Source organism: Rhinoderma darwinii, chromosome 4 (genome assembly GCF_050947455.1).
Source record: "Rhinoderma darwinii isolate aRhiDar2 chromosome 4, aRhiDar2.hap1, whole genome shotgun sequence".
NCBI lineage: Eukaryota > Metazoa > Chordata > Amphibia > Anura > Rhinodermatidae > Rhinoderma > Rhinoderma darwinii.
In genome coordinates this window covers 385,732,189-385,746,971 of record NC_134690.1, presented here as the reverse complement: position 1 = coordinate 385,746,971, position 14,783 = coordinate 385,732,189, and the positions used below count along the sequence as shown (strand labels likewise).

The window sequence follows — 14,783 nt, the reverse complement described above, 5'->3', positions numbered from 1 at the left end:
TAAATCAAATTTTTAACTACTTGAAAGAGGAGGATGACTTAAAGGGGTAATCCGACCAAAAACATTTATGGTTTATCCTTTGTATATGTCATAAATGTCTGATCGATGGGGAGAGCTGGCCATGCTTGCTTAGGTGTTCCTGCGGCTCCCATAGACTTCAGTAGAGAAGCTTGTCGTCTCTTCTTTACCGATGGCCACATTAAATTTTAACAAGGGGTGTGGAGGTTTACCGTTCTCCCGAAATGTAGGTGTCAATTATGGCATAGGTGATGTGTATATATATATATATATATATATATATATAGCATATCTAGTGTATCTGGAATGTATCTAATCCCCTACGGCTACATGGCAACTTTGGTTGCACAATATAAAGATGAATACTGGCGTCAAAACTACAGTCGCAAAAATCCGCATCTGCTGGAGTTTTGGTCACAAACTGCAACTCATTTGCAACATGTCAGCGATTTTTCTGTTTTGTTTATTTTAAATGTCTCAAAGCCTAAATCGTATTGCGACTCACAAACATATATAAAAATAGTTGTATGAAAACAAGTCCCAGACATATCGAAAACATTTTCATCCTGCACGACCAAACTAGAGATCGGTGGAGGGCCCAGTGGTGGGGCCCCCAGCAATCATACATTTATGTATTACTGTAGCAGCAAAGTGGATGAGATTTGAACAAATTTCATCAACACGCTGCGGAAAGAATCCGCTGGGAAAACGTGCATAAATTAAGTTACGGTGCGGTTTTGTAATCCGCAGAAAGGCAAATTATGCTGCAGAATCATTGCAGTTTTGTTGTGGTTTTTCCCAATTGAGTTCAATAGGGAGGTAAAAGCTGCCACAAATGGCAAATGTTGCTATTTTTGCAGCCAAAAAGCTGCGATCTTTAAAAAAAAAAGACGAAAAAAAGATTTTTTTTCCCGTTTAAATTTAATGAAAAAAAGTCTATACTTAACTCCCTGCTCCGGCGATGTAATAGCAACAGCTTCTTGTTCCCCTGGCTGTTCTCCTTTCTATCCCATGTGACTGCTACAGCCAATCACAGGAGGCCAGGCTGCACCATCATGCTGGGCTGCATGGAGACCAGAGCGACGCTTCCCTATGGCAACGCCAGTGAACGTACGTTTTGGCCACTGCGCTATTGATTCTGCTGAAAAAACGGAAACCTTACGGATAACCTTACGGAAACCTTACGGAGACAAACAAAAACCATTAGCAGCAGAAGCATTAACACTGAAATCAATGGTAATGTAAACAGAAATCTATGATTTCCGTTTGGTTTCCGTTTATTTGTTCCACTGACGGAAAGGTCTGATGGAACCCAAGAAACTGAACCCCCGACGCAGAAGTGAATGAAGCGAAGCCTAAGTAAGGCAAAGACTGGAAGCTGATATGAGTGCGCTGCTTGATTAATATATTATAGCAATATTGCATTTCTAATCTGAGAGGACAAATACAGGAGTGCATGGGTTGTAATATTATATTATCCCACTAGATGGAGACAGTTACTAAGAATAGAAAATATCCACAACTGACAATGACAAAACATATAGGCTAAGTTCACACAGAGTTTTTTGACGAGTTTTTTGACGCGGAAACCGCGCCAAAAAACTCGTTAAAAACGGCCCGAAAATGCCTCCCATTGATTTCAATGGGAGGCGGAGAAGAAGCGACATGCCCTATCTTCGGGCGTTTACGCCTCTGAACTCCCATTGACTTTAATAGGAGGCAGAGAAAGCGTATTTCGCTGAATTTTATGCTTGCGGCGTTCAATGGCCGCGGGTGAAAAACACAGCGAAAAACGCCACGAAAATCGGCGTGCAGGGAGAGGAAAATCTGCCACAAACCTGCAAAAAAACTCTGTGTGAACATAGCCTAAACCAGAAATAAGAGTTGTTGTAGTTTTCCCATGTCTGTATTGCAAACGGTCGCTTAGTGTTTCCCAGTCCCCAGTGTTCCCGTTCCTGCTACCTGTATCCTGTATTCCGCGCTGTGCCTTGTTCCGAGCCTGTGTAGTACCTGAGCCGTGCCTTGTCTGCTGGAATTCTCCACGTCAGCTGTCGTCTGCCCTTCTGGATACAATCTGCCATGTCTGGCACAACCCACCACCTCCAGCCCCATCTATGCCAGAGCCGCCATCCGGACTATCCCAGGTGCCCGTGTGCTACACTCCTACCATAGACTTTGTGCGTAGACTGTGAGTTGGTCAGCTGCCTCTCCGCTACGGCAGAGCGGCCTAGTGGGTCTAGTGGGTCCACATACCTCTGGATCGTGACAGACAGATAGACAGATAGATAGATATGAGATAGATGATAGATAGATAGATAGGTAGATAGATAGATAGATAGATAGATAGATAGATAGATAGATAGATAGATAGATAGATAGATAGATAGATAGATAGATAGATAGATAGATCAAGATACAAACCTTCTGTGAGGAGAACTTCTCTGCCTGGTTACTCATCAGGCAGCTGTAAAGAATATACTATCAGGAGAAACAAAACACACAGGCAGAGTAAAATGGAAAGCTGCCGGCATGCACCACTAGGGGGAGTCACTGCATAAGGTTTTATACAACTCACATTGCCTTCAGTAGATCAGAAGAGGCATACAGTAGATACATTACTAGATCATAGTTTTGCTTCTATACAAATCACTAGTCAGACCACACATGGAATACTGTGTACAGTTTTGAGCACTTGTGTATAAGAAAGACATAGCAGTACTGGAGCACGTGCAGAGGAGGGAAACAAAAGTAATAAATTAAATGGGTGGGCTGCAGAACCAATAAAGATTATTAAACTTGGGGTCATTTAGTTAAAAATAAAGACAGCTTAGGGGTGACCTTATCTCTTTGTATAAACACTGTATATATTAATGGACAGTACAGAGATCTGTGTAATGATCTTTTTATACCTATTCCTGTGACCATCACCACGGGGAATCCACTACATCTAGAAGAAAGAAGGTTTGTACATCAGCATGATATCCAATCCACGATACATGACTTCTGGGTCTAGGGATCTAGCTACTGGGAGTGCAGAGATAGCAGTTACACCTTGGCACCGGTGTCTGAAAGGGCCCAAAGGGCCCTCTGCTACATAGGAAGACACCAGTATTATAAATGACATAGAAGGGGGCCCAGTTATGTATTTTGCATTGGGTCCAGGAGACTTTAACTGAGACTGATATACTCAACAGCACCCCCTTGTGAAAAACTGAATCCTCTGAGTCCTCTGTTCGACTTCCTTCACACATAGTTTTTGTTGCAGTAGAGACAAATTACAGGAAGTGGGGGGGTGTCTCTTTACTGCCTGCCTATAGAAGTTTATAGAGAGAGGAGGGGAGAGCAGGAGGAGGGAGTAGAGAAAGACACACAGGCACGCTGCCCATAGAAGTCTATGGAGAGGAGGGACAGACTGCTGGTAACTGTATGTCACCCCAGTGCTGGATTATCAGTTACACTGCTCATTACTGCTGTATAATCTCCTCCATGCTGCTGGAACAAAAAACACAAAACAAAAAAAAAAGCCACTAAATGTTTTAGTGCATGAAATATTGCCCTTTTGTCATTTCTAACTAACATCTGGACTCAACATCTTTTGTCAAAAAAAGTGACAAAAAAAATTAGGAAAAAGACCACAAAAAATGTGTGAAGGCTGCCTTACTAAGGGGCCGTTCACATATGTCCGTTGCTCCTGTCAGTTTCCCTCCGGCGCATTGCAGAACAGCTGGAGGGAAACTGATGCTAGAACAGATCCCATAGCTTTCTAAGGGATCTCTCCTGGCAAAGGGGACATTAGTTTTGGGTCTGTACAGCGCTGAACCTGTGCAGGGACCAGATCCAAAAACGTTACCTGCAGCGTTTCTGGGTCCGGCTCCCAGGGAGGTCCGGCGCCGTTTCTTATCTATTTTAACTTCGGCCGGATGAACGCTGGGTGCTGCCGCATCCACCTTCTGGCAGCACCCGGCGGGAAGGCGGCCAGGAGTGAGTCCCGCTGTCAACTGTATGCGCGTCCTCAGGACGCAGATACAGTTGAACCCAATTCTGAAGCAGGGAACCATCAGCTCCCTGCTTTAGAATTAGTTCAGAGCAAAGGGAGCTCCTCTGCTCGCCGAGGACTCCTTTAAACGCTGTGATCGGGGAAGTCCTTGACGTCACTGTCCATTTATCTACAGTCATGTCAGTGGCTACTGATTGAGCGGAATCCCCGTTGCCGATGATCTGGCCAGGGATTCCGCTCCTAGAGGAAACCCCTGAGGTTACTGTCCATATATCGACATTGATGGATAGTGGCGTCAGGGGGTCATCCTTGAGGGAATCCCCGGCCACAGCGTCGGCAATGCTGTGGCCGGGGATTCCGTTCAGGGAGTAACCCCTGATGTCACTGTCCATATATGGACAGTGGCGTCAGGGGCTCCTTCAGGAGGGAATCCCCGGCCACAGCATCGGCAATGCTATGGCCGGGGATTCCGTTCAGGGAGCAACCCTGACGTCACTGTCCATATATGGACAGTGGCGTCAGGGGCTTCTCCTGGAGGGAATCTCCGGCCACATTGGGAGCTTCAGTGGTGTTATCTACAGGAGAAGGGTGGTAGCGCTATATACAGTAGGGGTGGTGCTACTTACAAGGGGCGCTATGTGGCACAATCAGCTGTGTGATATTATCTACAGGCGGTACTGTGGCATTATATACAGAGGGCACTGCGGCATTATCTACAGGGGGTGTGGCACTATCTACAGAGGGAAATGTGGCATTATCTACAGGCGGGTGTGGCACTAAATACAGAGGACACTTAGGCATTATCTACAGGGGGTGTGCTGCAATTATATACAGAGGGCACTGCAGCATTATCTACAGAGGGCAATGTTTCATTATCTGCACATGAAATTCATCTATTTTTAAAATTTGTCAAAAACAGAAAACACGAACACGGAACGGATACAAAACAGATGCAAATAAACGGCTGTCAAAAATGGACCTAGACGGATGTTTTTAACGGCCGACATACTTTCCTGTTGTGTGAATAGAAACAACAGCAATCCCTGCGTGGTGTGGGGTGGGTAGGAGATGCGGGGTGGGATTGGGTAGCTTTAAAGGCGCCAAAAACTAGCTACTCCATGAAGTTAGGGTAGTGTTTGGCGTCTTTGCAGGCTCACAAGGCTGCTTCGAAGATGTGATCTGAGGTCAGTGGAGAGCAACTGCCTTCTGGGTTCTCTCTCTCGGCGCCGACCTTGGCGCTGCACTGAATATGACCAGGGCTGGCCTTAGGGGTGTGCGACTTGTGCCATTGCACAGGGTGCATCACTCCAGCAGGTGGAAGGGGGCACTGCACTGGCTCCCTTTCCCTGCTTGTTTCAGAAGCGCTCGAGCCCGGCGACTCAGCAGCCACCTTTCCGCCCGGGCGCTTCTTCGCTCACTAATGCTGGCGCGTCGCTACCGCTGTAGCAGCCAAAGCAGCGACACCGGGCGTGAGGGCGCCCGTGCTGCCGTCAGGATGTGCCCCCCCCCCATGGCCGGTGGCGCTGCCAACAGCTGCTGCAGCTGCTACAGCGGTAGCGACGTCACTATAGCAGAGCAGGGAAGTATCGTCCTGCTCTACTATCTACTAGCGACACTGTAGCTCCCTGAAGGAGCGGAATCCCTGTGTGGCCAAGGATTCCTCTCCTGGATGGAGCGCTTGATGTCTCTGTCCATATACGGACAGTGACATCAGAGGCAACTCGTGAAGCGGAATCCCCGTCTACAGCGTTGCCGCTCCTGAAGTGCTCCACTTGATGTCTCTGTCCATTTATGGATAGTGACGTCGGGAGCTTCTCCTGGAGTGGAATCCCCGATCACAGAGTAGGCAACGCTGTGGACGGGGATTCCGCTTCAGGAGTTGCCCCTGATGTCACTGATGACACTACCTACAAGGGGGCTGTGTGCCACTACCTACAAGGTTTTTTTCTATTTTTCTCAAAACTATTTTTGGTAGGGGTCCCCTGAGGAAATTTTATTTTTCCAGTGGTGCCTCGAGTCCGAAAAGGTTGGGAAACTCTGTGCTAGGCTACAGGATCACGCCGGCCTACGCAAGGATCCTATTGTGGAGCAGCTTAGTTCATCGTGGGAACAGGGTCTAGGTGAGTAAAACATTTTTTTGGGGGGGCACTGTCTACAAGGGGGAGGTGGGGGGCTGTATGGCACTGTATTCAAGAGGGAGGTGGGGGATTATGGCACAATCTACAGGGAGACTGTATGGCAAAATCTACAGGGGGGCACAATCTACAAGGGGGGCTGTGTGTGGATGCCAGGGGAGGGGGCATTTTACTGTGTGGGGGCCACTAAGCAGACATTATACTGTGTAAGGGTACTACAGGGGGCAATATACTGTGTGTGGCACTTAGGGGGCATAATACTGTGTGGGCACAATTATAGGACAAAATACTGTGTCCTTGAAGGGGTTATAATGTATTATATTGTTAAATGTTATTATTATACTGTATGGGGGGCACTAAAGGGGCATTATTATAGTGTGGTGGCACTATATAGTGCATTATACTGTGGGGGGCATTATACTTTTTTTATGGGGCATTTTTTTTATGATGGGGTCGACGGAACCTCTCAACGGAAGGGCAACGCTGATGTGAACACAGCCTAAGTAGTGTCCTGAACATTTTTAGGTTGTTGCTTAGCAAACAATGACTAAAAGATTCATCAGGAATTTGACAGATCTGATGAATAACTGCAATGGTTTTACCAGTTTCCCTTTCACAGTTTTAGTTTCTCAGATTACGGCTCGTGTAGCTTTATTTCCTTTTTGTCCTTCTCCCAGTGAAACAGAAGCCGCTCCGATCCATAATCTGTTCTGTTTTAAACCAATCGTAGATCAGCAATGTATACAGATTGAAATAAGTATAATAAGCCGTTGTATTCATTTCCAGTAAAATACCCAATTCACAGACTGCTGACTCTTCCTGTAATGTGGGGGCTTATAACTGACCCCTGCCTCTGTGACATCACCCTGTAACGAATAACAATGAGACTGCTGTCCTCTCCTTGATGGAAAAAGCGACATTTAGAGGGGTACACAATGGAACAATTAATTATGCACCAAACCATGCTCTCTGTGAATTGCTATGCTAAGAATATATCTATACTACTAATACTCTATACATAATAACCTAATAGTAGATAAATGGTTCAAAAGGGTTTTAACTGAGACTCTAAGTGTCAATGCTTTGTGAAAAGCCACGTACATACCATAGAGGCAGGGAATGCGACCATTATGGGGCCAGAGGTGGGAGGGTGCCCGCCACTCAACTGCTTTCTCGTGCTTGTTGTGACACCTGTAACAACCACTAGGGGGAAGTTCACTACATACAGAATTTTACAGTGCCAATTGACTTCAGTACTAGTGGAATAAATCCAAATGTAGTTAGTTCCCCCTAGCAGTGACTACATGCAGCCAAAATTATACTATTTATCAAGTCTGTAAAACAGAGCTCCCCTATTAGAAATATATTATGAAATTAATCAGAATGTTGGACCTAATAACGGAAAGATGGACATTAACAAAGGAGTTAAACATTTGTCAGAGCTTTAATGGGGAATGGTCAGAAAAGGAATGCCTGCAGGCAAACAAAACCCTATTTCCTGACTACCCAATAAATGATAAGGATAAAGTAGAAGTTTACAACTTTTATTAAGCTACGTGTAGCAAGACAAACTATACACATAAATTTTAAAAATTTCACTGCCACAGACCGAAGTCAGTATAACAGCTGGAGAACCCAGCCGAGTATCAGAGAGTTACGGTGTATGCCGAGTGTCGGCAAACAGTCAGTGCAAAGACACCAATGGGGCTACCCCTGAGGACGCTACTAGTTAGCGAAACATGTCGGGGGGGCTGTATTGAATTTTTAATCCCTGCCTCAGCCGTATCTATCATACTAATAGAGGCATTGGTGTCTTTGCACTGACTGTTTGCCGACACTCGGCATACACCGTAACTCTCTGATACTCGGCTGGGTTCTCCAGCTGTTATACTGACTTCGGTCTGTGGCAGTGAAATTTTTAAAATTTATGTGTATAGTTTGTCTTGCTACACGTAGCTTAATAAAAGTTGTAAACTTCTACTTTATCCTTATCATTTATTGGGTAGTCAGGAAATAGGGTTTTGTTTGCCTGCAGGCATTCCTTTTCTGACTATATATTGCACCCGCTGACTACCCAGGGTCAAACTTGTGTTGTTTGTTAATGGGGAATGGGACCTATTCTGAGTTTTGCTAGTATTTCTGTGTATGCACCTGTGATATAGACAAGTGGCAAGGGGTACAATGCATAATGAAAATGTGGCCCACATTGGGTATTATCTACCTCTTATGCCCACTTATGGAGTGGACAGGCCACAGTCCTCTAGAATTTTGACATCTATACATGTGGCTGTATGCAGGGCAGAGAAGGAATTCTGAGCTTTGTACCCTAAAAACCTAGCTCCAGACCCAAATAACATTATATTAGGAAATTGATTGGGGAAGGATTGGTACCCCATTTATGTAAAAAGAGCCCATATCATAGTTACTTTTTTAATATGTCTAAGACTCCAAATATTCAAGCACCAGCAGAACAGAGCCTTATTTGGAGCTGACTTTGTAGCCAATCACTTGCCCCTAGGGTCTATTTCTTTTGGGATCATTCATAAATGACTTATTAGACCTTTTTGATCAGGGGCAGACATAGCGCCTGTGCAGCCGGTTCAACCACACAAAGGCCGTAAAGGAAATGAGATTCAGCCAAACAGCTGGAGCTCAAGGTTTAAAGAAGACCTCCAGTGGAAACCCAACTTTCCATCCTTGCACACCCCACCTGGCTGTATACCACACTCTACACTTGCTTTATGTATACTGTACTTGCTTTTTGAACTGCTGCCTTGTCTCTGCTTTAAAGAAGCTTCCATCTTAATTCTTAGATTTCCCCAGCTTTCTCTTCCTCTCTGCTTTGCTATCAATTCCATGATGCTTCAGCACAGCATCACATGACCAGCTAAAGACCATACGATTTCTGCATTCTGGGGGACATTGTGATTATCATTCTCTCTATATTCTCCTAAATAAGCTGAGAAACCATAAGTATACAGACAGGAAGACTGCACAATATTCTTCTACATTATGACTGTGTGACAGGAACCTAGGTATCAGTGGCAGCTGATGATAGACGTTTGATGTATAACTAGTGTGTGTAATGATGGGGGTAGGGAAACAGACAAGTGAGCCCTAATCTACCCGCCACTCAGTCCCTGCCTACTTGCAATGACCCGCCCTAGGCGACGGGGTACAACTGGGCGACGGTCCCTACGCTCAATAAGTGCATGACAGACAAACAGACAAGGGTACTGTTAAGGATCTGCCAGGCACAGCTTCTGTATCCACGCCCATAGGTAATCAGTCTGCACCTGCTTCTATGTCTGTGAGACTGACTCCATCTTCCACCACTCAGGATGGCAGGCTTAGGAGTGGGAGAGCCTATCACAGCCTGGTCAGACGAAGCTAGCTCCTGCCCTCTGTCTATTTATACCTGCCTTTCCTGTTCCTCCTTTGCTTGTGATTCTTCTCTGTTGGTTTCCTGGCCCTGCTGCAGCTTCTTGAACTACTTGTCCATGCTTCGTATTGACCCTGGCTTACTGACTACTCTTCTTCTCTGCGTTTGGTACCTCGTACACTCCTGGTTTGACTCGGCTTGTTCACTACTCTCCTGCTCTGCGTTTGGCACCTCGTACTCTCCTGGTTTGACTTGGCTCGTTTACTACTCTTGTTGCTCACGGTGTTGCCGTGGGCAACTGCCCCGCTTCCCTTTGTTCTGTGTTTCCTTGTCTGGTTGTCTGTCGTGCACTTACTGAGTGTAGGGACCGTCGCCCAGTTGTACCCCGTCACCTAGGGCGGGTCGTTGCAAGTAGGCAGGGACTGAGTGGCGGGTAGATTAGGGCTCACTTGTCTGTTTCCCTATCCCTGTCATTACATAATCACAAGCCCATATACCTACTCTACCCTGGTCCCTCACACCACTATGGACCCCCTTGAGACCCTGGTTCAGCAAATGCAGGGTCTCTCCCTACAGGTCCAGGCCCTGGCTCAGAGGGTCAACCAGCCTGATGCTACCATGGTAGTGCCCCTCACCTCACCTCTTGAACCCCACCTCAAGTTGCCTGACCGGTTCTCAGGGGACCGGAAGACTTTTCTCTCCTTTCGGGAGAGTTGTAGGCTCTATTTTCGTTTAAAGCCCCACTCCTCAGGTTCTGAGAGCCAGCGGGTGGGTATAATTATGTCCCGGCTCTAGGAAGGGCCCCAAGAATGGGCCTTCTCCTTGGCTCCTAACGCCCCTGAACTTTCCTCCGTTGATCTTTTCTTTTCTGCTCTCGGACTCATTTATGACGAGACTGACAGGACTGCCTTTGCCGAGAGTCAGCTGGTGACCTTACGTCAGGGTAAGAGACCTGTTGAGGAGTATTGCTCTGACTTTAGGAAGTGGTGCGTAGCTTCTCGGTGGAATGACCCTGCCTTAAGGTGCCAGTTTAGGTTGGGTCTGTCGAACGCCCTGAAAGACCTACTAGTTAGCTATCCCTCTTCTGACTCCCTAGACCAGGTTATGGCTTTAGCGGTACGACTTGACCGACGTCTCAGGGAATGACAACGTGAACGTTTATGTGTTTTCTCCTCTGACTCCCCCATGATGCCTCCCGAGGTTCCGTTGCTTCGTTCTTACACGGAAGACTCGGAGGTACCTATGCAACTCGGGGCCTCCGTGTCCTCCCAACAACGTAGAGAGTTCCGCAGGAAGAATGGTCTCTGCTTCTATTGTGGTGATGACAAGCATCAAGTGAACACCTGTCCTAGGTGTAAGAATAAGCAGCCGGAAAACTTCCGCGCCTAAGTGATCATCGGGGAGGTCACTTGGGCGCACAGGTATTTCCCGTAAATATGAAACGTAATAAAGGTGAACACGCTACCTGAGTTTGTTCAGGACTTCGCTGATGTTTTCTCTAAGGAGGCCTCCGAAGTGTTACCTCCTCATAGAGAATACGATTGCGCTATCGATTTGGTACCAGGAGCTAAGCTCCCTAAGGGTAGGATATTTAATCTCTCTTGTCCCGAACGTGAAGCCATGAGAGAGTATATCCAGGAATGCCTGGCCAAGGGTTACATTCGCCCCTCTACTTCTCCGGTAGGTGCTGGCTTCTTCTTCGTAGGGAAGAAGGATGGTGGTCTTAGGCCATGCATTGACTACCGTAACTTGAATAAGGTCACTGTAAGGAACCAGTATCCCCTTCCTTTGATTCCTGATCTCTTTAATCAGGTTCAGGGGGCCCAATGGTTCTCTAAGTTTGATCTACGGGGGGCGTATAACCTTATCCGCATCAAAGAGGGGGATGAGTGGAAAACTGCGTTTAACACGCCCGAAGGTCATTTCGAATACCTCGTCATGCCCTTTGGGTTGTGTAATGCTCCCGCGGTCTTCCAGAATTTCATAAATGAGATTTTAAGAGATTACCTGGGGGTATTTCTTGTAGTGTACATTGATGATATACTTGTGTTTTCCAAGGACTGGTCCTCCCACATTGAGCATGTCAGGAAGGTGCTCCAGGTCCTTCGGGAAAACAAACTGTTTGCGAAGACCGAAAAATGTGTGTTTGGGGTGCAGGAGATACCATTTTTGGGTCAAATCCTCACTCCTCATGAATTCCGCATGGACCCCGCCAAGGTCCAGGCTGTGGCGGAATGGGTCCAACCTGCCTCCCTGAAGGCGTTACAGTGCTTCTTGGGGTTCGCTAATTATTACAGGAGATTTATTGCTAACTTCTCGGTCATCGCTAAGCCTCTTACGGACCTCACTTGCAAGGGTGCTGATCTCCTCCACTGCCCTCCTGAGGCTGTCCAGGCTTTTGAGGTCCTTAAGAAGTGCTTTATCTCGGCCCCGGTGTTGTTTCTGCCCAACCAAATGGCGCATCCGAGGTGGGAGTGGGGGCTGTCTTGTCCCAGGGTACCAGGTCCCTCACCCATCTCCGTCCCTGTGCCTACTTCTCCAGGAAGTTTTCGCCCACTGAGAGTAACTATGATATTGGCAACCGCGAACTCTTAGCCATTAAATGGGCATTTGAAGAGTGGCGCCACTTCCTGGAGGGGGCTAGGCACCAGGTAACGGTCCTTACCGACCACAAGAATCTGGTTTTCCTAGAATCTGCCCGGAGGTTAAACCCGAGACAAGCTCGATTGGCGTTATTTTTTTGGATTCAACTTTTTGGTTACCTATAGGGCTGGGTCTAAAAATATTAAGGCTGATGCACTGTCGCGTAGCTTCATGGCCAGCCCTCCTTCGGAGGAAGATCCTGCTTGTATTTTGCCTCCAGGTATAATCATTTCCTCTATTGATTCTGATTTAGTCTCTGATATTGCGGCTGATCAAGGTTCAGCTCCCAGGAACCTTCCTGAGAACAAGCTGTATGTTCCCCTGCAATTCTGGCTAAGGGTACTTAGGGAAAATCATGACTCCGCACTATCTGGTCATCCAGGCATCCTGGGTACCAAGCACCTCATTGCCAGAAAGTATTGGTGGTGTAATGAAGGGGGTAGGGAAACAGACAAGTGAGCCCTAATCTACCCGCCACTCAGTCCCTGCCTACTTGCAACGACCAGCCCTGGGCGACGGGGTACAACTGGGCGACGGTCCCTACGCTCAATAAGTGCACGACAGACAAACAGACAAGGGTACAAAGAAGCTAAGGGAAATGGGGCAGTTGCCCACGGCAACACCGTGAGCAACAAGAGTGGTGAACGAGCCGAGTCAAACCAGGAGTGTACGAGGTACCAAACGCAGAGCAGGAGAGTAGTGAACAAGCCGAGTCAAACCAGGAGTGTACGAGGTTACAAACGCAGAGCAGGAGAGTAGTCAGTAAACCATGGTCAGTATGAAGCAGGGACAAATAGTTCAAGAAGCTGCAGCAGGGCCAGGAAACCAAACGAGAAGAATCACAAGCAAGGAGGAACAGGAAAAGCAGGTATAAATAGACAGAGGGCGGGAGCTAGCTCCGTCTGGCCAGGCTGTGATAGGCTCTCCCACTCCTAAGCCTGCCATCCTGAGTGGTGGAAGATGGAGTCAGTCTCACAGACATAGAAGCAGGTGCAGACTGATTACCTATGGGCGTTGACACAGAAGCTGTGCCTGGCAGATCCTTTACAGTGTGGTACACGAACTGCTGAAGCCTGTCATGGGTGACACATAGATCTCCATAGACTCAAGTAGAGAAAGTAGTCACCGAGCCGGATTCACACTGCTGCTAAGCAACATCCTAGTCTAATATATAGAGATAGAACCAGCAAGAAAAATAACAGGTGAGAGACTGACACATGGAATATCACAATGGTTCATATGGGAAAGTTTAGTTTTGTCCGGAGTGTCCCTTTAAAGAGGGTCAGATGTAGTTATATTTTTTTGTTTCAGCCACAATAATAATGGGCAGAGCTTAGCGTGACAAGGGCCAGCGCTTCACATGTGCCCGGTCAGGGCTCATCGCTGGAGGGGTGTCTATGTCATGTCAGGATTCTGCTTCTCAAAGTTCAGCAGTCTTCAAAAGAAAGTAGGTAAGTATAGCAATGCCACTAAAGTGGTACGTTTGAGTCCAGTGTGTTCATAGTGTGTGTGACATATGTCCAGTGTGTTCATAGTGTGTGTGACATATGTCCAGTGTGTTAGTGACCTGTGCGGTGTGTGCTCAGTGTGTTAGTGGAGTACATCATGTGTCCAGCGTGTTAGTAAAATGTGTGTTCTGTGTTTTTGTGGTGTGTGTCATGTCTCCAGTGTGTTAGTGGTATGTGTGGCATGTACCCAGTGTGTTACTGGCCTGGGGCTTGGGCATGTGCCAGTTTGTAAGTTGCATGTGTGTCATGTGTCCTGTAAATGGTACTTGTATGCATTCTGTATCTAGTGTGTTGGTAGTGTGTTTGGCATGTGTCTAATATGTTAGTGGCGTGTGTGGCATGTGTCCAGTGAGTGTGTACTGTATGTCTAATTTATTATTGGCATCTGTGTGGCATGTACTGTACCTAAATGGAGGACACCAAGCAGTTCCCTAGAAAATTCATGGTTAATGGCCCATCACAATGATGTGCGGACACTGTCGGGAACCGAGCCTCAGGCCCAAACTAAGCATGGCGGTAACGGTGGACCCGCTGGATATACAACAAAACCTATAACTAGGAGTCTGACACACGAGAATTGGGTTAAAAAATATGAAAGTTTATTGAATCAAATTAAAAATACAAATAAACACATGTATAAAATTTATAGAGATGTGAACCACAGAAAACAATGGACAGCCAGAACACATATCTCACAGAACAACGCTGTGCAGACAGACTGAGCACACCTGTGTTAAATAACAGTCATAGTGGTGTACAAACAGCCAATCATGGGTCACTTGATAGGTGCTGGGAGACAAATGCAACAAAGGTATATAGATGTTGGTAATTAATCTGCACAGTATGTCTCAAGCAGTGATAAATCACAGTTACAAAGAGAACAAATGCAGCGAGTGACCGAAGATAAAAATACATAATAATGAACTGTGCAAGATGTGCACATGTCTCTTACCCATGACAGGATGCAAATGCAAATGACTGGCGTCCACCCCGACGCGCGTTTCGGCCCGGAAGCCTTCGTCTGGGGGTGGTGTCATAGCCCACTCTCCAGCCTTTTAAGGTAGTCCCCCTCCAATCACCAAGTTTGAAAAAACACGTCA

The 14,783-nt window shown here is 46.8% G+C and overlaps 1 long non-coding RNA gene across 1 annotated transcript in view; it reads right to left on the bottom strand.

Annotated features, from left to right (window-relative positions):
* The window catches only part of LOC142761396 (uncharacterized), an 81,568-nt gene extending 79,077 nt beyond the window's left edge, over positions 1-2,491 (bottom strand). The window contains exon 1 of the long non-coding RNA XR_012883628.1: positions 2,440-2,491. This is a non-coding gene — a long non-coding RNA (uncharacterized LOC142761396). The remainder of the gene's footprint in view (positions 1-2,439) is intronic.
* Between the last annotated feature and the right edge of the window lie 12,292 nt (positions 2,492-14,783).